Source organism: Pagrus pagrus (genome assembly GCF_965226575.1).
Source record: "Pagrus pagrus genome assembly, chromosome: 15".
NCBI lineage: Eukaryota > Metazoa > Chordata > Actinopteri > Spariformes > Sparidae > Pagrus > Pagrus pagrus.
The window spans coordinates 27,932,164-27,956,115 of NC_140199.1; the positions used below are offsets into that span (position 1 = coordinate 27,932,164).

The 23,952-nt window shown below is 41.3% G+C and overlaps 1 long non-coding RNA gene across 1 annotated transcript; it reads right to left on the reverse strand.

Moving 5' to 3' along the window:
• Positions 1 to 21,362: 21,362 nt before the first annotated feature.
• LOC311270725 lies at positions 21,363 to 22,513 on the reverse strand. Its single transcript, XR_014624290.1, has 4 exons — positions 22,396 to 22,513; positions 22,235 to 22,311; positions 22,095 to 22,155; positions 21,363 to 21,595 (listed from the first exon to the last, which is right to left on the reverse strand). It is a non-coding gene; the product is annotated as an uncharacterized lncRNA (long non-coding RNA).
• Between the last annotated feature and the right edge of the window lie 1,439 nt (positions 22,514 to 23,952).

Here is a 23,952-nt window from a genome sequence, read left to right on the forward strand (position 1 = left end):
TAGGATCACATCAAATCAATCAAAATATGGTACTTTCAAAACAATATGTCAATCTTCAATACTTGGTTGGGAATCCCTTTGCCTTAATCACTGCCTCGATGTGCCGTAGCATTGAGGCAATCAGCCTGTGGCATTGTCTGGGAGTTATGGAAGCCCAGATTTCCTTGATACCCCACAGATTCTCAATGGAGTTTAGGTCCGGCGAGTTGGCTGGCCAGTCAAGCACTGTGATGGCATGGGCATCAAACCAGGTTTTGGTGCTTCTGGCGGTATGGGCAGGGGCCAGGTCCTGCTGGAAGATGAAATCTGCATCTCCATACAGATCCTCAGCAGAAGGAATCATGAAGTCCTCTAAAACATTCTGGTAGACTGTTGCGGTGACCTTGGATTTAAGAAAGCAGAGTTTACCAACACCTGCACCGGACATTGCACCCCAAATCATGACTGACTGTGGATATTTCACACTGGACCTCAAGCAGCTTGGGTTCTGCTCCTCACCCGTCTTCCTCCAAACCTTCTCCCTCCTTCTTCTCCTTGGCCCAGTTGAGATGCCTCCTACGTTGGCTCAGGCTCAGGAGTGGCTTGACCCGAGGAACCCGACAGTTGTAGCCCATCCCCCGGATGCGTCTGAATGTGGTGGTTTTTGAAGCTGTGACTCCCGCCTCATTCCACTCTTTCTGGATCTCTGCCAGATTCTTGAATCTTCTCTGTTTGATAATCCGCTGAAGCCCACGGTCATCTCTTCTGCTGGTGCATCTTCTCCTGCCACATTTTGCCCTTCCACTAGACTTTCTATTGATATGCTTGGACACAGCACTCTGAACAGCCAGCCTCCTTAGCTATGAACTTTTGTGGCTTACCCATCCTATGGAGGGTATCAATGATGGTCTTCTGGCCAGTTGTCAAGTCTGCAGTCTTCCCCATATTGAACCGAACTGAGATAATTGAACCAAAGTGAAGCAATTTAATGACACCTGGGGAAACCTGTGCAGGTGCTTTGAGTTTAGTAGATGATTAGTGTGTGACACTCATTCAATTCATTGTCAACGACAACATTCATGCCCTGCAAAATTTGGGCAGATTTCTTCACAGTATTCCAATTTTTTGAATTCCTGTTTTCATGGGTTTTATGAGCTGGAAGCCCAAATTATGTACAAATAAACAAATAAATACTTGAAATCATTTAAATTGTGGGCCCTGAATCTATAATCTATGAAAGTTTAACGTTTTGAATGGAATTATGGAAATAAATAAACTTTTCCATGATATTCTAATTTTTTGGAAAGGGTCTGTATGTGAAATTCTGGGTCTTGGCCCAAGGACTACTGCTAGTGTAATGGGGATATGGGACCATCTTTGCAGGTCTGATCTTTTACAAGATCTGTGAAACTTTTGGTAACATCAAAGCTGGAGTTTGTAGAATTTGTGAAAAACGCATGAGACTGGGATGGAAACAACTGCGCTCCCCCCTCCCCTCCCTGTTTCGACTCTGTAGCTCCACCCCGTCTTTTGCCTGAATTCTCATGGACGCGCGCGACTGTAGCGCTTGGAATATTCATGGCCGGAACTTTTCTGTCATACACTTGCCACTGCCGAATTACAGGTAAGGAAGTACTTTACCTTTCTCTCAAGAACAAATTGAGGAGGCCGAGGCAGAGGGTCTGGCCAGTGGAGAGGTCAGGGTTTGGATCCTCTGGGGGATGAAGACCTGATCTGAGTCCAGCAACTGGAGGCTCGACGGATAGCGTTTGAACAGGTATATCAAAATATAAAATAAACATGACTTTGTCCATATTTCCACTTGATAATATATACAGTAATTGTTCTTAAAATGACTTATTTTCCCTAACCTACTGAATTTCAGAGCAGAATTCAATTGCTAAGCCATGAGCAGTGCCAGGAGATACTGGGGAGGTGCTTGATGAGGGACCCAAGCCTAATTTTCGATGTGATGGCTGATCCACCATTAGCTCCTCCTAGACAGCAGGACCCCAACTTACCAGACTGGTGCGTCTGTATGCGGTGCAGGGAAATGCCCACTGATTTTGAAAAAAAGTGCTGTGGCCAGCCACCACAACACTGCATTTCCCTGCTACCTCATATGGACCTTTATGTCCTTCATGAGAGAGTCCTTTGCATGGCTAGGAGGATCTGGAATGACCTGTGAGCTAGAGAAGATGCTCCACATCCAGGGGAGGACAACAAACAGTTCCGGTATGCTGCTTACCGGCAGTTTGTTGCGTGGCAATATGGTTACCTGGGGCGAGGAAACCGTATTGTGATTCCAAGCTGCTATGTCTGGAAAATAAGGGACCGTTACCCTGACCTCCACCACCTATATGTTGGGTTCATTCCACGCAGGCTGTAATAAACTTATGTTTTTTTAGTTTGTTTTTTACAAATATTTATTTTTAGTTGTTACAATTTAGCAAATATTTATATTTATTTTAATATTTTATATTTATTTATTTTATACTATTTATACATGTGCATTTGTTCTTGGAATGTTTGCCTGATTTTGCGTGATTTGAAATAAAACAATTGAAAAATGAACACCAGCTTTCTTTTCTCATATGCTAATATTTATATGCTTTAATGAAACTGCAGTCCATCGTGTTTATACCTTTATTACATAATTATATTACAAAGAAACAAACAACAAAAATAAGTTTCTGTGGCCATGTCACGTCAGGTGTCACGTCAGGTGTTCACACTGGTGGTCCCTGACCTTGTAAATGAAAAAGAAGAGCATGTTAGACATTTCTATACAGTTTTTGTAATACAATGCAATTCCATATATCCTAAGGTCCAAAATGTCTAAGGGTAAATTCATACTGGATGAGATAACTTATACTAAATACTTTACTTAAATCATAAGTGGTTCATGCAGTGTCCACTATATATATATATATATTTATATATATATATATATATATACACACATTTCCAGGGTAGATTTTGTGTGCAATGCAAAGTTAGGATTCGGAAAACAAAAAAAAAATAAGGCCTACAGAAATAACTTCTTTACCTTGTCCTCGGCTGATGTGTGTCTTTAGCAGCTCCTCTGTGGATGGAGGTAGAACACCACATAGCACACCATGCTGCCATGGGTCATCTGGCCTCATGGTTCTCTGCGTGGCATGCCTTTGTGTGCTGTGGTGCGGCTTTGGAGGATGGCCTTCTGGAGATCAGGAATGTATGCATAGTCCTCGTCGACCTTCATGGTGTACAAGCTCCACTTGCGAGACTACTTAGTGAAGACCTTCCCATAAAAGTACAATATGAACAAAACAGAGAAAGATGGATAATGAAATGACATTTTGAAACTGTGAAGAGTGCTTACCTGCAGGCTGCACATGTATAATGTTCAGCCTTTATAAAACTAGAGCATAGTTTTAGTGGGTATATTGTGGTTGATTTTGAAGAACTTACACAATTGAGCCATCTGATTTTCTCTGCACAGGTCTGTGGACATGATAATTGTAATCCAAACCAGCCAGTAGTGTGCGAGCAGAATAGACAGGTGGGGTGAAGCTGAATCTCTTGCTGGCATACATGAGTATATGGTTATGAAATGACGCAAGCTCAGCTGTAGACCTAGAAATGGTAAAACCAACAACGGATTCAATTAAAAATACTCCTCCTCACTTGTAAAGCCCTCCACAACCAGGCCCACCAACCTGCTCCACCGCCACAACCCGTCCCGCACCCTCCGCTCCTCCGTCCCAAATCTCCTCACTCCACCACACTGGACCAAGCACCGAACCTGGGGCGACAGAGCCTTCTCAGTAGCTGCCCCCTCTCTCTGGAACTCCCTCCCCACACACATCAGAGACTGTACAGACCTCACTACCTTCAAAACACTCACCAAAACTCACCTTTTAGAACTGTTTTTAACGTATAACTTGTCTCTTTTTGTATTTTTATTGTGTTGTTTTTATTATTCTGCTTTTTAACCTGTGAAGTGTCTTTGTGTACCATGAAAAGTTTTAAATTAATAAATTTATTATTATTATTATTATTATTATTATTATTATTATTAAAACAAATAAGCCCTTTCATGAGGGATTTTTCTTCACAGTACACTGTACTTGAAAACTATAATCAAAATAAGATAATCAGAATAATGTGATCCTGGACAGCATAACTGTATTTTACAAATTTGTCATGGAGGGACATAATCTGTGCATGATCCTCCCCAATAATTATTCTTATCCTCCTGTCAAGATTTTTATGGATTTCTTTGTATGTTCAGTTTAAACCAGGGCCAACACACTTCCACTAAGATGAAAAGAAATTGATGGCTTGCACATAATTTAGTGATATATAAAATATGTCAAGCACAGACTTAAATTATTCTAACACACATAAACATTCACCATGTAAAATCCATGACAGTTTACCTAAATCCCAGGTACTTCTCCACTTCCCTCAGCCAGCGTTCATCCAGCACTACCTCATTGAGTGCGTTGTGTGCCACTGATCCCTTCTGAATCCATTCCTTGTCTCTGTTCTCTGACAAGGGGCCATGATGACAGGCACCCAGCGCCCACTCATGTACTCCTGTGACTTGGTGGAGTATACCTGCCCACATGTCCTAAGAAAACATAAATGCATAAGCAATGTAACAAATATTAAAGATTAAAAAGATATGTTCTATGTACGTGTGTGACACACTATGTAGTACTATGTAGTACAAAGAACTCATCATAGGTTGCTGCCATTTTGCAACAAAACCAAAAATGGTTTACTCATTTGGCTTGCTCCAAATGAGTAAAATGGAGCACCCCTTCTGCTGGCCTGCCTGAACACATAATGAAATTCAAAGTCAATCCAACTAACAATTTATCCATACAGTAATAGTATATTTAATAGTGACAATGAATTGTAATGAAAAAACATTCAATTACATTACCCTGTGGATCTTATTTGCAAGGTTTTTGGATCCATGCCACATGTCAAGGGTATGGCGAACTCCCCATGACTTATAAATGCCCTTGGCTGTAAGAACAAGAAATTAAAGATTAGTAAGTAAAGACGCTGGCTCCTCCCCTGCAACACAGTAACACTACATTCTTCAACAACTCAAAGATTATATATTTACTGAATAGTGCAGCAATCTGGCTATGAGCATCAGTGCAGATTTCACAGAGATTTTCAACTTCCTGGCGAAGTTCTGTGAAAGTTCAGATGAAGGCTTCCTTCTCCATGATTACACTGTTCCGTGCCGTTTCCCTTTTGTCTACCCTTTTAATGGAGATTATCTCCTTGGAGTCATTCTCCATTACACTGTAGGTGCAGTACTGCGCAGAGAAACCAGGGCTGTCCATCCAACCATCTCCTTTTGAATGACAGAAAAGACAAAAATCATAATTTAAATAGATGGAGACAGTGACAGAAATATAGACAGACAGATAGATATACAGATTGATAGACAGACGGACAGTATTTTCATATTAAAAAGAAGTTACTTACCAAGAACAACAACACTAGGTTTTGCCGTTATCCGGGAAATTACTTCACTTCGCTTCTCTTCCCAGAACTGCTTGATAGTGTCTATGCAGTAGCTATCCTGTAAATTAAAAAATGTGGACCTTCCAACCATCCCCATGTTCATAAATTTGAACAACAATGCAACCTTTGCATAACTGTTTCCAGAGGAGGATGTTTGTGGCCAACATAAAGTCCCCTATCTGCATCCCATATTTGAGACAGGACTGTGAACTCCATTGCCACACAGTGTGACCAAAGGGACAAATCTAGGAAAGAATAAAAATAATGATGCTTCAATTGCTGGTAATAGGTAAGCTGTTCACAAAATGAAATTTTATAAAAAGACAAAAACGATATCAAAACAGCTAAATAGTTACCCACCCACTGAATGATGGCAGCTGTGGCCCTGGATTTCACCCTCACATGAAATGGTCCAGGGGTCTGGCACTCATCAGAGGTAACAGGGTCTTTTGCTGTACACGTGTTGATAGGCAGCAAAAGGTACTCTGCCAGCATCTTCAAGTTATGATGGTAGGCAATAGAAGCTGGCTGGCCAATCACCTCAGTATCACTTTGGGCCTGAGGGCTTCCTGACACATCATACGCACCTGTGTGAGTGTGACCCACATCCGAGGAGTCTTGCACAGTGTCCTCAACTCTGATAGCTGGAAGTTCATCCAAGCAAATTCTGCTTTTTAGACCACCACCAGTTCTGTTGACCAATCTTATCATCTTCCCCGTCAATGCTACAGACAGGATGAAGCTAATCTGTAATAGTATCTTTGGCCAATATAAATATATGCCATATGACCAAAACACTATAAGGAAAATCATAAAGTGATAAACTTATGTGGAATTCTTAATGTCGTTGAACTCCACATCAATAGTGTCAGTATTTAAATCCAGTGAGGTCATACTAAGGACAATGAAACAACATGAAAACATCACAAGACTGCACATCACAAATGTTGACACCAATATAACATATTCCATAATCTACCATCTTTATCACTAGAATGGAAAATATACCTTGCATCAAGTTGCTGTAGAGATGGGTCATCAGGGCTGGTCTCCAACTCTCCCACACCAGCAACAGAGAAGTCATCATCTCTAAAAATGAAGTAAACATTTAAAGAAAAGAGGGCATCGCTCTCCAGAGGTAGAGCCACTTTCCAGATTATTCTTTTGACAACAATGGAAACATCTACATGGGTTATTCAGATTTCACATAATAACACACTATAAATAATTTGACTTACCGGTCAGAGAGAGAGTCTGCCAAAATACTGGATGCTGCAGGTTCTGACAGTCTGCCTGAATATCTACCCTTGTGTGGTGTTGATGTTGCTCTGTTTCTTTCATAACTGCAAGACACATACATTCAATGCCATAATAGTTAAAAATGGCCTGCAGTCAGCCGTAGCTTTGAGCTTTCACTAAATGTCTCAAAAGGATAAAGCATACACAACACATAGTCATAAAGAGCCAGATGTCATGGTGAATCTATTCACACAGCATATCCAAAAAACAAGAGCAACACATACTTCCCTGTAAAGAGGTATATTTGCTAAGAAGAATAAAACAACGCCACGTATAACGTTACTGTGATTAGCCCCAGCTTGCCAAAGCCGTGAGGTACTTAATAAGTTTAGCATAAGACCAAACCGTGTACAACATCAAACATTGCCACAAAAGTCACATATTTTAATGACGAATCTACTTATACAGCTTAATCTAATGACAACAGCAACACTTATATATCACGGGAAAGAGGTGTGAATGCTAAGAATAATAAACAACATATAACGCTAAAGTAAACAATTACCCCCACATGCAGGGACTATCGGAGACAACCACTTTATTCAGACACTTCTTTCTTTTCACACGTCCTCTGTATGTCATGTATATATAACGGTATTGACAATAAATTTCACGTTTACTTTGACTTTGACTTGCTTGTAGCTGTCGTAAGCCTTTGGCTACGGTTAGCATAAAGTTAATCAACTCACAACATTACTCGTCAATTGTGACCACAAACCGCCTGCTTTATTAGATTCATGGTCATTTCAACTACACAGCCAATTGCTACCACGCATTTAGATTATCAGCTATGTAAAAATTAAATTGGAGGCTCACCTGTCCAGGAGAAGAACAGCAAGCTCAGAATCCAACTTCAGCCCGATGCTATCGCTCAGCTCTCTCCACCTCGGATATGCTTGTCCAATGTTTACACACGATTTATTCTGTCTATTGTCACTCTCCCTCTTGGACTCTCGTTTCTCTACATCGGTCTTCCTTTTTTTGGCTTGCTTAGCCGTGTACGCTTTTGTTGGTAATACCAGGATAGCGGCTTTTCCTGCCTGGACGTCCGCCTGTGCACCTTCACCACCGATAGAATGTGAACGCGCATCGGCTTTGGTCGAACAACCAATAGACGGGTTTCTTGTGTACAAACAATACTAGGTGCGCGCGCAACCAGGGGGCAAAAGACTGCTTCGGGGTGAACTAATATCAATGTAGATGCCGTATTGTTTGTAAGTTCTCCCTGACACAATTGCAATAAAATGTCATTTCATTGAAAAATCGCTTTGTCTTTCATTGCATCACAAATCAGAAAAACACTTGCTGAAATGTCCATGAATTTCACTCAACTTACCAGGTTGTGACAGCTGTTTTGGATGTCTGCAATATCAGGAGCAGGGTGGTAATGTTAGTGAACGCTAACAAAGTCAAAGTAAAAATGTTTACGTCGAGACTACTTTACGGCCTGCCAACATTTAGAAGGAAAAAACAACGCTAATGTCACTGTAAATATACTTTATACTACAGGTCAGACAGCTCGCTAGCTAGGTCTTGACAGAGATGGCTCAGACCAATTATCTCAACAGCCTCAGCAGCTCAGACTGCACCGATTACCTGAACAAACTGGTCCTCAGTACTGGTGAGAAATTACCAGACCCATATAATATTCCGAGTGAGGAATGAATTTCAGATACGTCCAAATGGCCAGCTATTATATGGCCCGACATATACAATTATCTCATTGAGAAGCCTAGTGTGTACACTAAGGACAGTTTGTGTGCATACAAATCTTTAGACGCGTATAATTATGTACTTTGTGGTCATGTGCAAAACTTAAAATTTTATGACACGAGTTCAGGGTTTTGCGCTTTGAGGGCAGCCAGAGACAGGGAGTAAAGGCAAAACCTTATGATGCCTGGGTGTACGTGCACAGGGATCTAGGGTACATCCTAACCGCTAACTGCACATGCATGGCAGGGTAAGTCTCACACAGCAGATATTGTGAGCTTATGATTTAACTTACTTTTACTAATAGATCTATCCATCGCACCAGTCTCGCTTCTTGTTGCAGTCATGCTGCAGCCATCATGTGCCAAGTTGAACTGTCAGGGCGCAGACGCACCGAGGAGGAGGTCGCCTGCACATCCCAACCAAATCGTTGGAAGGACATGTCCCGAAAAAAGGTTGAGCCACAAAAGTTGAAAATATCAACTTCAGCCGACCAAAGCGACACCTGACAGAGCTGCCTCAAGTCCATCACACACCAACACCCCAAAATATACCAGTTAGCCTATGAGAGTGAAGTAATGCGCTTATACTCTGTGAACTATTACGCACAACCGTCTGCAGTGGACTGAAGCTTCAGGAGAGTGACATGTAGGCTATTATTATATTATTTATAATTTACGCAGTGTGCGAAATACTGGGGTCCGACCCCCCGATTAACCCATGAGACCCCCTGAAAGCCTCAAAAGCAAAATTTGTTGGAAGATGGGGACCCCCCCCCGAATATTGACGGGTATTTCGCAAACTGAATTTACGTAGGATAATACACCAATAATTTCACATTTTTAAAAAATCATATTTATAAAATCATAGCCTTAATGTTATTTAAAAATTGCTCCCTCTCATTTGATAATCCTTACATCTATACATTTCCTCCTTCACTCAGCAATTACAACGTAAGACCTTCAGGCACTTAAAAACATATGTCCAGACACTGCTTTGTTCACATCAATCAACACAGCTGCAGACTCAGACACAGACACAGCATCCGAATCTGGATCAGAACTACCTGAGCCCCTGACAGCTGGGGACTCAGGAGAAGTGCAAAAAGAGCTATGGAAAAATGAGAGGGCAATGCACAATTGACAGACTGGAGCACCTACAGGATGTGACTAAAGAGCAGGCTAAGTGCACAACATGGTGACTCCACAGAGTGGGACGTGTAACAGGCAGTACCTTTCACAGGGTTGTTAAGTGTAAAGACACCTCAGTTGAAAGTGTTGTGAAACAGATCGTGCAATATGCAGCCACAGATCTGACTGTTCCAGCTGTCATGTGGGGAAGGCAAATGGAAGATACTGCACGTAAGAATTATGAAACAGAAATGAAGAAAATACACATGAACTTTAATGTAAAAGCAGTGGGTCTAACAGTGAGAGCAGATGAGCCACAACCTCAACCTTTTTGTACTCTGAATGATCCTGTCTGATCAAATTTAGTTATTCATAACTGTTATTAATTTTACAGTCAGGCTATACAGAGAGAGTGATGAGTAAGTGAGAGAGAGACAGAGAGAGCAAGTAGTGAGTAATCACTGCCCTCATTAGCCCTTGAAAGCCTGACACAATCATGGAAAGTAATGTACATCTCATTGACTCTAAACACAGCTATCGCCAGGCCACCACAGCCCCCCTAAGGTTCGTAAGACCAGCACATATTGTTAAAATGTCATCTAGCATATCGACTTGGCTGATGGGTATGACAGTGTTCAGTATCTGAAAGATTTTAAGCTGACCTATAACTCGTTCCACATGTATGCGGACTCTTGACAACTGACGTGAAGTGTCAACACAAGAACCTGGCAACTGAGATTTTCCCTTCGTGAAACTTGGGATTCTCAATGTTGCTCCTACACTGGCCAAATCCTCTCTAACAAGGAAACTTCTATCTGCAAGGATCTAGTCACCATGCTCAAGTTTACCCAAAAAGCCAGAATCTAAAGTTATTATCTTGTCAGAGGCACAACCTCCCCACCCACTAGACAAAAAAGATATAGCTCCTGCTGGTGTGATTCCAATTAGATATTTAACCCTCTACTGCACACATTCTGGTGATGCATGATTAAAAAAACTCCACACCATTTTTGAGTTAATTTGGGGACATTTTATTTAAAAAAAAAAAAAAAAAAAAAAATTTGGACACCCCCCTTTCCAAAATATTTTTCTGTTGCCTGAGGGCAACGCTGTGCGCTAATGGTACACAATCGCAGAGAATATAACTCATTTGCATATCATGAGACAATGCTTAGAAAGCAGTAGAACATAATATTTTTTTAAAGAATAAACAACCATTTCATAAAAAGAACACTTCTGATACACATAACATTGTGTAAATATCATCAATATCATGTATGCCTATCTAGACTGAAAGAGGCTAAACAAAAAACAGAAACTTCATGAACCGTGTAGTAAGGCAGATTACACATTAAACTCTCTTCTCATACATCAATTTCTTCACCTACCCTTCTCCTCATACATGAATGGCCAGTGGGAGGTTTTGTCTGAGCGGATTTCATTCAATGTGAAACTTCACAAAACAGTTACTCTGTGTAGTAAAGCAGAGGTGCACATCACATTTTCTGCACATGACCTTTGGTGTTCCTGGACACCCAGGGACCCTGCACCTTCCCTTCTTTTCAGACATCACTGGCCAGTGGGATGTTTTGTCTAAGCGGATGTCTTGGTTGGGCATGGGAGCCGTGGGTCCCTGCTTTTTCTTCTTTGCCTCGAGCTGCTGAGAAACTCCATCACTGGGTCGTCCTCTCTTCCTTCCATCCTTTTGGTACTTGCACAGACTGTGTGCAATCTGTGACTTGAAGGCGTAAAGCCGCATGTGGTCACGTTTTGTCATTCCATTGTCGGTACAATCCCTCCTGTACATGAGCCAACATGTCACCACCACCATGTCTATGAAGTGAAAGACAAGACGGTGGTACCCCTTTTTTGATCTGATGTTTGTGCGGTATAAGGATATCAGAGAGTCCAACAAGTCAACACCTCCCATGTATTGATTGTATGTGGACACGACTGCAGGGCATGGGACCTTGATGACTTGTTGTTGCTGCTTGTCCCATCTGTCAACCTCGGATACAGGGTGGGCACCTATGTAGCTACTCAGGAGGATGACTGACCTGTTGTCACGCCATTTGACTGTATGCAGCTCAGTACTTCCAACACGAGCAGTTTTTTCCTGGAAGGATCCACGCCCTGATTTTTTCAGGTCATCATCTATCACCATAGAACTGCCTGGCAAGCGATTCAAGCGCACCGTACCCACACAGTGAATGCCTTGCTGGGCCAACACAAGCATCAATGGGACAGAGCTAAACCAGTTGTCAAAGAACAATTTGAAATTTCTGTTCTTTGGAATTGTTGCTGCCAGGCGCAGTACCACATTTCCACTTTTTCCTACATCTGGAAGCTCAGGTGGATGGACGGCTTTTCCCACATAAACCTCAAGATTGTGTGGAATGCCATCTGATCCAGCAAGGATCAGTATTTTGTACCCCCATTTCTTCGGTTTTTTGGGTAGGTACTGCTTTAGTCCACTTTTGCCTTTAAAGGGGACCATTTGTTCATCCACACACAAAGTCTCCAGCATTGGAATATCTTTCAGCTTAGGTATGATGTGATCCAGGAGAGGCCTGATCTTGTAGAGCTCATCATAGTTTTCCATGTCTCGTGTGGGCTGACGGCTATTGTCATTGAAATGCAGACATTTTTTGATGGCCTCCCACCGTGCAAGAGGCATTACATCAGCAACATGTGCAATACGGCTACTGTGGCTCCAAAACATACGGGTGGCTCACCAAACAGTGACATGTGCAGCACTGTACCAAAGAACTGTTCAAGTTCTGCAACTGTGAGGTTGAGTGGCTTGGTAGGATTGTCCTGGACACTGTACAGGTTTGTCTCATAGACAATGTGCTCAAGGATCTCATCAGAAAAAAAAAAATTGAAATAGTGGTAAGGAGACTGAATATCACCAGGTGGAGGAGGAATGTCTGTCCATTCAGGATGTTCTGGTGGAGTAGCTGAATGAAATGTTCTCCATCGAGGTTTTTGGAAGTAATCTTCAGGAGGCTCTTCATCATTCGGGGCTTTCTCTTCTTCCTCTTCCTCTTCTTCCTCGCTTTCTCCATCTTGAAAGGTTATAGAGATATTAAAGGTAATATTAAGATTAACTTCTTAATCTTGATATCTGACTCCTGTTTTGTTTAGTGCCTACTGTATAAACCAATATAAACCTATTATTCGAACCTCATCTCAACTAACACAGTTCCCTTCCCACAATGTAAAAATGAGATCAATAATAAACAGAAACAATTTGTTATGCCCTATTTTTTCACTTCTGCTCAAACCTTGCTGTGGAGTCCAGTCCTCATCATTGTCACTGCTTTCTATCTCACTGTCCTCACTTTCTGATGGGATTTCCCTTATGTGCTGGTTCCTCACTTTCCCTCCATAAAACTGACGTCCATGTTAGCTGTCGAAATGTGTGAAAATTGGTTATTCCCAGTAAACAAATTGGTTAAAACACATATTTAGTACTAAAACTCTTCACACAAACATGTAATAATGTGATTACCCCTCCAAAACAATGTTCACACATACACTCTTAAAAATTACCCCTTATTGCACAACGTTGCCCTTGGGCAACAAATGGAAAAACTGTATTTCTGAAGAAACTAAATGAAAAAAACTTCATAAAACCTGACAAAAGGCTTATTTACACCTTTATGCTTGCTAACATATTTTTTTTTTGCAGTTTATATCAGTCTAAAAAGGTTTAGTAGTACAAAAAATCTTACCTTTTTCTCAGACCATGTGCTGTGATGGCCGCATGTCAGAAAAGAGCTTCCCGCCTCCAAATGATGCATCACAGTGACTCCCACTCCTCATTGGATTATTCTTAGATAGTTCTTTGACTAATTTGATTGGTTTTTATAATTTAAAGAAACTTGTGTTGGACATGGGGCCTTGGTGCTTATAATTTGACCAGGTTTCAGCCCTTGCTTTAAGATTGTATGTTCTTTCTATAAAGATCTCAGTACAGTCTGACTATAATACAACGACAATTCCTAAATTTGGGTTTAAAACACTGTGGCATGTTTGCTCTCACTGCATCCTTACTAGGCCACATTATCAAAGGTTTCACTATTGAGGACAACATGGGTATCCAGTCTCTTAATATTTTTGATACCGTTGAGAATGGAAGCCCAAATCTGTAGGCAAGGTCTCTGTCGGTGAGTCCAAGTCTTACTTTCATTAGAACCAAAAGGAGGTGGTTCTCCCAGCTTAACCCACCCTTAAGCAAAAGTGTGCTTCTTTTTACAATATCCAGCAGCCACATAACCATTTGTAATGACTGTAAACCAGTAAAAAAAATTATTTTAGCGTTTGTGTCTTTTATGGAATCAAACCCAAACTTAGACTGCTTAAGTTGCTCCTTCAGCTGTTTATTTTCTTCCTGTGTGGCATACAGTTCTTTTTTCAGAGCTTCATAATTATCACGGAGCTGGTTGTACTGCAGGTTGAGTTGGTGCATCTCTTTTCTGGACACACACTAACATTCATCTACAACACAAAAAGGAGATAAATTAACTCATGTGCAACACATCAGCTTTCATACACAGACATGCACACAACACACAGACTATCTGTCTGTTTCTCTGTCACTCTACTCACCCGACCACCAACCAACCAACACAAACACACACTTAATAGTATGACTTGTGCATACCTTCAGAAGGATCTACAGTATCTGCTTCAGACTCGCGTGTGGGGCAGGTAGCAGGGGCCTTATCTTCATCTCGTATTCTCTTTCTTTCATATCTAGGACAAACAATAGAGTACAGTTAAGTTAAAAACCCCAAATAATCAACACATTAAGAGATAATGCAATAACATAATAAAAGACACACAAGAAGATCTTATTTGCTCAGATAGTTAACAAGCTACCCAGAAAGTAGAAAATTACAAATACATGACATGACACTGACCTTGCCACCTTTCCTGAGGTGTCTCTGGTGCTGCTGTGTGAAAAAACGGATGGAACAAAATCTGGACTATCATAATCCATGGACAGTGCTCCTGATAAGAGAAAGAAATTAGCTCTGCTTATTGTTTATTTTCACCGTTTTTAACCTATTTGCTATTTTACAAGCTCAGCCATAAAGAGCACCAATAGCACAAGAATTAAAGTTACTAGTTCAGTCAAATAAAATCGTACACTACATGTAACATTAGCTGTTTGAAGACACTTTCTTGTATGATTTTCAGCCTGAACCAACAAACCTAAACCAGCCATGCAGCTAATGTTAGCACAAAAGCTAAACTTAACGTTACAACAGAAAGCCAACGTTAAACTTTGCAAATGTTAAGTAGAAGACAGACAAATTTGTTGGCCAGTTAGTTAGCCTTTGACCTACTGAATCACACTAATATATTCTCATTAACTATGGTAAAATCACACGCAGTCCTAACTTACTCATTATCCAGCTCATGTTGGAAAAGACAAACATACCAGACACGAAGTGGGCGCTGCACAGACTCTCGCCGCCTTTGGGACCTTCAGGACCCCAATCTGCTCTTTTAATGGCCTGGAGCCACAATCTTCTTCTTCTCTTGGCAAAAGGATGAGATCCCCTCGGGATATTAAACAGTTTCCACCCATCCTTTTGCCGATTTGTGCAGTTTACAGCACAACAGCTCCTTGTCATGTTCTTTCTCCGCTGACTCCGCTGGTAAACAACTAAGAAATGTTCCGCTTTCTGCCCCCTGGTTGCGCACGCATATGTGCAATGACGTTGCACAGAAACCTGTCTATAGGAACGCCCAAAACAGCTCTGAAAAATGAACTGTGATTGGCTGAACACTGCCATCACGACATTGATTTTTTAAAGCCTGAATACAGAGCCAAGAGGAGACACAGAGGTCCAGTGTTGTGTCATAACACTATAAATCACAATATGCTGAAAGGTTATTATTGATTTTTGACCAAATGACACCAGAATTAACTTACACACTCCAGCTTTAATTCCTAAATATTTAAACTGAGTTGAGACCCCAAAGGGCAAATCATCAAAGACTTGTCGGTCATTTAAAGTCTTGATTGGGAATAATATGCTTTTGCTAATATTGATTTTGTATCCTGATAATTGTCCAAATTAATTTAAAATCAAAATTATTGTGGGGACCGATTTAGAGGGGTCAGAAATATATATTATTAAATCATCTGCGAACAGTGAGACCTTGTGCTCCTCACCTCTAGAAATCCCACTGTATCTGATTGAAGAACGCAAAGAGATCGCAAGAGGTTCAATTGCCAGTGCAAAAAGGAGCGGGGATAGTGGACATCCCTGTCTAGTGGGCCTTGTTAACCTTAAGTACTCAGATTTAATCCTATTCGTCTGCACTGAGGCCATTGGGGATGCATAAAGGAGCCTGATCCATGATATAAACTTTGAACCGAAACCAAACCTTGACAGGGCCGAGAACACATAAGCCCACTCGACCTTGTCAAAGGCCTTCTCTGCGTCCAGGGATATTAATATTTCAGAGAGTGAGTCAGAGTCAGATGAATGTATAATATTGAATAATCTGCGAATGTTATGAGTCATTTGTCTGTTTTTGATAAACCCTGTTTGGTCCTCGCAAATTATTGTTGGGAGTATAAGTTCTATTCTAATTGCCATTATCTTTGCCAAAATTTTGGTGTCTATATTCAGTAGACTCACTGGGCTATATGATGCTGTTTCAAGTGGATCTTTCCCTTTTTTAAGTATTAAAGAAATTGTTGCCTGATAAAATGTTGTTGGAAGAAAGCCCCTTCGTTGAAGACTTCCAAGAGAAAAGGTGCAATCTCTGCAACAAAAGTCTTATAAAATTCAGGTGTGTACCCATCTGGGCCTGGTGCTTTCGAACTCTGTAAGCTTCGTATTGCTACGGTAACTTCCTCTAAAGTTACAGGCTCCTCCAGATTACACCTATCATCCCAACAGATGGAGGGAATATTTAAACTATCAAAAAACTCCTGCATAGTTCTAGAAGTACCTGTCGCTTCTGTTGTATATAGTTTGGCATACAATTGTTTGAATTCTTGATTTATTTCTGATTGGTCATTTGTTGTATTTCCAGAACCTGTGCGAATTTCAGTTGTATGTCTAGATGCCTCAGGTACTCTTATCTGATGACAGCTGTCTTCCTATTTTCTCACCATGTTCATAGTATTTATGCCTGGAACAGTTTATTAATTTAGTTGTCTCAGCTGTGGAGAGGAGATTGACCTCAGTTTGCAGGCTTGTCCTCTTAGCAAGCAGTTCAGAATTAGGAGACATTGCATACAGTTTATCCAATTCTGCAATTTGTCTTATTATATTTATTATCCTCTCATTTTGTGTTCTGGCCAATTAGGCAATAATTTGTCCTTGAACGTATGCCTTTAGAGCCTCCCATAATGTACTTTTAGAAACATCTGGGGTCTTGTTGATTTGCATGTATAAAGCTATTTGAGATCTGATCAGTTCTGTAAAGGGTTTCACTGGCTAGTAAACCATTATCCATACGCCACATTTTGGATGAATGCCTACAGCACTGTAAAAAGGGATTTTGGAGAGAGGTAAATATAATATATGTAAATCGTATAAAATTTACTTGATAATTGTAGTCAGCCAAGGAATTATAAAGTAATGGGTAAATGAAACACATACTACCTATTTATTAACAGTAACAACTGTGTATAGAAAAATAGGATAAAATATACCCAGAAGCTCTGAGTCCTGTGCTCCAAATTGACATGCGTCAGACGGCGTGTTTGACTGAGCGGGACACGGGACACAGGAACTCTTCACCGCCATCTTCCTCTCGCTGCCGGCAGGCATCGAACTTCAGAAAGGAAGGTAAGCTATTTGTATAAGCCTATTGGTGTGTATAATAGTGTGAATGCAAATTATATTTTATGAAATGATGAGATATTCCACTTCACATGTATTCGGCGTGCGTCTATGTTACGTGCCATTACTTGAACCGAAAGTTTGAATCTGTCGCTGGCGGCAGCATGGCTGTTTTGCCGCCTGGACCACTTTTATATACAGTCTAACAGTCTATATGGCCTGGACACAGCTGGAGAAACACCACTGAGTCATTAACTCACTCAGTAGGCTACCCCTCTATTCTCCCCCACACAAACAGGCTCCACGACGTGCTGCTTTCACACACCAACATGTCGCCAACACCTGAAATGCCTCACGTGTATTCTTTTCACCCGTTAGCTCCATTAGCACGGCTAGTCGGGCTCTGCAGGTCTGTTTATAAACAAAATGATCAGCCCTACTAATTACCTCCATGCTTGTGTACTGCTCACGTGTGTCTCTGTTGTTAAAGTTTAGCGTTACTTCAGAGTTTTTTTTTTTCAGAGTTTCATTTTTACAATCGGGACTCATGTAAACATAGCGCACGTCTTTTCCGGTCAGTTGTCATGGAAACATGACGCTTATCCAGTGGTGCTGAGTTTTGACAGAGACGTTGGTTTGGACCAGAGTGAAAACAAACGTGTACAAGCTGTGAAATGAAACTAATCGTCACTGTATCCCGCCAGTATGTGTGAAAACACCCACTGTGGCTGCACTTAAGTTTTTAAAGGAAGTGTTGTTCATAGGCCAGTCAGTTATAGACCATTAGCCTAGGTTATTCATGAGTGGGATCAAGTAAAACATTTTATTTAGAATTTTATTTTTATTGGGCATCGTTTGAATGTAAGTGCTTAATAAATATTTTCATAGTTTTGTAATAGATTTATTCTTTGAAGCATGAATATTAATTTATGCAACTGCAATGCCTTTATTTTGGTGAGGTACAGTACACAGTCTGTTATTTCTGTATTTCAGACCCTTGTCTGGTATCACTGTTGGTAGACTGTTTCTGGAGCTTCTGACAGATATGACAACACAAATCCACACATTGTAACATGTATCGCTAAATGATGCAATTTATAAATAGATATAAGTCGTGTTTTGATAAACATATTTCAAATTCATTTTTTAACTTTTAAGCCTTGCAATAAGCGGGATAATGTATAGTTAGTCGGTTGTTATGGAGAAATGATTATTTCTCCATAACAACCTCCGTACCATATTTGTCTTCCCAGATACATGTCTGATCATTTCTCTTGTGTAATATCTTTGTATTGTTCTTCTTTCTGTTGCAGGCAGAGTCACGTTGTATGTGGACCCTCACTAATGTTTGCCCTCTCTTCAGGTCCTCTCGTCTGTCCTCCACAAGCCTGATAGACCACTGCCAGTTCTGGGGATGACCCACCCACCCACCCCCCTGCTGTATCCTGTACATTGACTTAAGGTATATTTTCTAAATAAAATAAATCACATTGACCTTAAAGGTGTATTTACATTAATCAAAGGCCCCAGTTATGGAAAAATGAACTGGAAATGCAAGTTGTGTAACTTCACAACATCAAAAAGGTCAGACCTGTTGAAGCACAGCAGACTAATACATGGGCATTTCGGTGGAGTCCAATCCATACCCTGTCTCTATGCGGATTGTCCTTGCACCTTCAGCACATGGGGTGCATTAAGGACACATTTGTCAAGGCATCATTCCCAAGCAACCAAGCCAGGCAACATCCTTTCGTTCACGTGCATAGTCTGCAACTTGTGCTCTTTTGACAATGAGAGACAATATTTTATACATATTGGCAGCCATCTAAAAAAGTATGAAACTGTGCCTTGTGTTTTTGAGGGTTGTGACTACAAGACCAACATATATACAACATTTCACAGCCATAAGAGTAGAAAACACACCCCACATACGTTGGAAGATTTTAAGACCACTGTTCTTCATCAACAACAAAACAAGCCGGACGAAGACAGTGACTTTGTTGAGGATGAAAATGACTGTGGCTCTGTCCTTGAGGAGGAGGATGACTTGAAAAAAGTCATTACTTAAGAGAGTGGGGTTGCTCCTCCTGAAAATGGAAAGCATTTTCAATGTCTCCAATACATGCATAGATGAACTAGTAGAGGAACTTCATTTCCTTACAGCATCTGCATCTGGTCCTGTTATTAAAGAGATTATACTGAGCACTTTGAGAAAACATGGCTGTACTTTTGAAGATTCAGTTATATCAGAACTGGTCAACGGCCTTTGCCAGCTAAGCCCCGTCTGTGCTGCTTACGAGTGGATGGGCCTTTAAGCAGTCAGTTCAGGAGAGAGCAATTTAGAAATGAGCTTCTCTCACCAACTGAACCAGTTGAGTACATACTTGATAGTACTGAGAAAAAAAACATTTCAGTATGTACCAATCCTCCCATTATTATCTCAACTTGTGAACAACAGACACATTCAAAACACAATATTACATAACAAAAGGCCATCTGATGTCTCTTCTGGATACAAATCATTTCATGATGGATCTTTCCTAAGAGAAAACAGCTTTTTGTGTGAAGGTGAACTTAAACTCCCACTCATCCTTTACATAGATGACTTTGAAGTATGCAACCCTCTGGGAACATCCCGCAAGAAGCATAAAGTCACAGCTGTGTACTGGGTGTTTGCAGACATACATGCCACATTGAGATCTACACTGACTTCCATCTACTTAACCATTTTGTGCAAGGCAAATGATGTCAACCAGTATGGCTACACAAAGGTTTTGGACCATCTGCTCAGATTTGAAATCCTTTGAAGATAATGGTATTTTTGTTCCAAGTCTGGGCAAAGTGGTCAAGGGCACTGTACTTGCTATAGTCGCTGACAATCTTGGCGCTCACTCAATAGCTGGTTTTGTTGAAAGCTTTTCAACCTCACATTTCTGTCGCTTTTGCATTGGAGAACAGTCACAGATCCAGGAGCATGAAGTAGCAGGACTGTTTCCTCTACGTACTAAGTCCAGCTATGCCATGCATGGCAAAGCAGCATTGTCTGATCCTGAAGAAGCTCATCACTGTGGAGTTAAAAGACAGTGTCCCATCTCAGACAGACTCAGTCACTTTCATGCTACATCAGGTTATCCCCCTGATGCTTTGCACGATTTGCTTGAAGGGATTGTACCTGTGGAAATAGCACTCTGGCTTAGTTTGTTAATCAGGAAGAAGTACATCTCTCTCTTCAGGAGCTCAACCATTCCATCCGTTGCTTTCCTTACAAGTGGAGTGAGAAAACAAACTGTCCACAACCCATTGCACCAAATTTCACATCAAGAAAAAGTGTTGGAGGTAACGCACATGCTTGTTGAGAATGTTACCACTCATGATAGGTGACAAAGTCCAAGAAGAAGAGCCTGCTTGGGAGGTTTTGATGACGCTGAAAGATGTTGTTGAGCTTTTCATGGCTCCCCTCCACACAGATGAGACAATAGGGTACATGCAGAGTAAGATTTCAGAACACCGTTACAGATATTTGGATCTGTTCCCAGAGGAGAACCATTTTAGGCTATAATGTTGGAATGATGTTGCCCTTCGGGTCAACAGGAGGCCTACCTGACTTTGGAGAAATCCAGCAAATAATCATCGTGCATGAAACTGCTTAGTGGCTGGTACTGTGAACACCTGAGGTGTCTTATCATACATTTTGTAAAGCTTACAGCTGAAGGTACAGTTGTTTCAGAATTTGTCTTTAATTTGTCTGATCTGGTCTGTCTGATATATTATTATATTAGTGTTATGGAATATTTATAGGATTTATGAGACTATTGCTATTCAGAGAGGCTTTAAGATCACGCAGGCTCATGAATCACCACTGGGCAGGAGACTGTTCAAAATATAAAAATCCTTTTATTATACAATTTTATTTAAGTTTCAAGATTACCAGGCCGTCTCACATTAATAAACTCTGGGCCAAAAGGGGGGATGGATGGACAGGGCTGGGCTTGCCACGGCGGCCAGAAACCAAAGAGGAGGGAGAAACAAACAAATAATATCACCCGTGACACTGCACACACACGCCTGAGAAGTGAAGAACACGCCACCAGGGATTGGGTCGCCGCTCTGGGCTCACAGCACCTGTCCACAAGGAGAGAGAAAGAATTAAAATGGCCTCACAGTCTGACTGGTATCTCGCTCACACACACACACACACACACACACACACACACACACACCAAAAAAGTATTATGAAAAAGAAGAAAATATATCCATATATAATTAAATCTTCAAATACAATTAAACAAAAACAATGAAAAAAATACAAAATAACTAAAATTCACACTTAATACCCAAATTAATAAATCAAGCTGTTCCTCAAATCAATAACAGACCCACGCAGCAGCCCCCAGAGAGCCCAGGAATTTTAGGGCTCTGATAATAGCTCTGGGAGGGGGATGCTGGACCCAAACTTAACCCAGAAAACCCCCCCCAAAAAAAGAAAACAACAAGAATAAATTTTTAAATGGGACTAAAATAGCTGCATAAAGTCCGCAGCAGCCAAACAATGGAGCCAATCAAAAACAGCAGTGTCGTCCAGGGAGCCATGGCGATGAATTAATACTTGAATGGACCTCACCGGTGCAGCGTCACAGCAGGCCAGGTAGCAGAGTTACTGCACGGCTTCTGCCTGATCCAAACTGTGGCACAGAATATTAATTAGCTGGCGGTCGAGCAGCGGATAGAAGGAAAAGAGGAGGGCGGACAACGCCGACTTACCACGAGGAGGCACAATCCACACCCAGGAGGGCTCTCAGCGGGGCAACTCGGCCCCACGGCGACAGCAGTCCGCCACACTACAATAAAAAAAAAAAAGTGAACCGTGTCACCGATGCGCCCTGTGGCACACTAAGTGGGAGGAAGGACAGCGGTGCGCATACCTGTTGCGCTACAGGAGGAAACGTGCGCCAGGATGATCCACCACGCCAAACAGGGCTCCACCACACTCAGACACAGAACAAAGGCACCAACCCCTGCACCGGCTCTGCCACCACGGGGGACAAGCGGAACCGGAAAGGAAGAGAGGGCTCGCAGGTGTGACCAGACCAGTATAAATAAAGTGCGCAGCGCCGCCCATCAATCAGTGCGTCAATCCACACCTAATATGGATGGAGCAAGGAAGAGGGGGACGGGATGGAAACGAAAAGGCCACATTAATTAATTAAGTTTCCTTCTTTTTCTCTTCTTCTCTGTTTCTTTGATTTTTTTTGCTTCAGTCTCTTCAATTAATCTTCCTCACTGACTCTCTGCAATGGACTTCCTAACTGACATGTGCTCCATCTTCCCATGCTAAGGTTGAGTCATGGAGGCCCCCTGGTGGTCATGTTATTGAACTGTGTGACAGTGCAGCTGTGTGTCCTCTGTGAAATAGAAGGGCTGAATAAAGATAACTGGCTTGGCTGAAGACCTATAGGTAAGGTGGCTCTGAAAGCTCATCACTGCAACTTATTTAAACACAAGCAAATAGGGAAAACACATTCAGCAACTTGACAACACTGTGAATAATGTTGCAAAGAGAGTAAAAACGACCAAATACAGAAGAGCTGCAAGTACAAGACACATAACCTGTTCTTATTTTCTGTTTGCAGCACATTTCTGTATTTTTGTGTTTTCTCACTTTCCAGAATATTTTCAAAATTCCATGCATGTGTTATTGGCTAATTGATGAAGATATGTTCCTAATCTGCTTGTGTTTTGTCTATTTGCATGTGTTTTCTTGAGTTGCATTATTGATCACTCAGGACCATTGTAGATGAGCCAGTAGAGAATATCCACACATCCATCACACTGTTGAATAAAACCTAGCCCAAGAAGCAGTAGTAGTACTGTTGGTGGTAGTAATCCACACTTCAATGAACACAGAGTTTACTGAAAAGAAGGTTTTTGAACAACTCACGCTAGCAGTAGCTTGCTCCGCTCGGCGCTGTCCTGCCAGTCGAGAAGCATCGATCCCCGAGTGTGACATAACATGGAGCTTTCCACCTTTACTCTCCTCCATGTTACGTCGCACTTGGGGATCGACGCTGTGTACAATGTTCTCAATGCTCGTGTTCATGTGTAGAGACCCTGGTGATACTACGAGTAAAGTTTCATGTTGTGTCGAGTCTTTTTAGTGTTTTATAAATAGTGATTTCGATGCTGCCATAATGTTGCCCCTAGCACGCAATTGAAAATAATTCTGACCCGAAAATGAAAATACGGTAAATCTTAAAAGTGGCTTTTTCGTTGTAATTATGCTTTTACACGAAGGTTTGACTCGGATTCCTTCACAAAAAAAGCCTAGGTTGCATTTTAGCAAGAGTTTCACTTTAATTGATTATTCAAAACTCCTGACTCACCGACAGGATTGGTTTGTATTTCATGCTCATGAATGTTCTGTGTTCTTCTTGTATGAGATACACTACTTATAAAAAAAATGTAATAATCACTTGCGATTA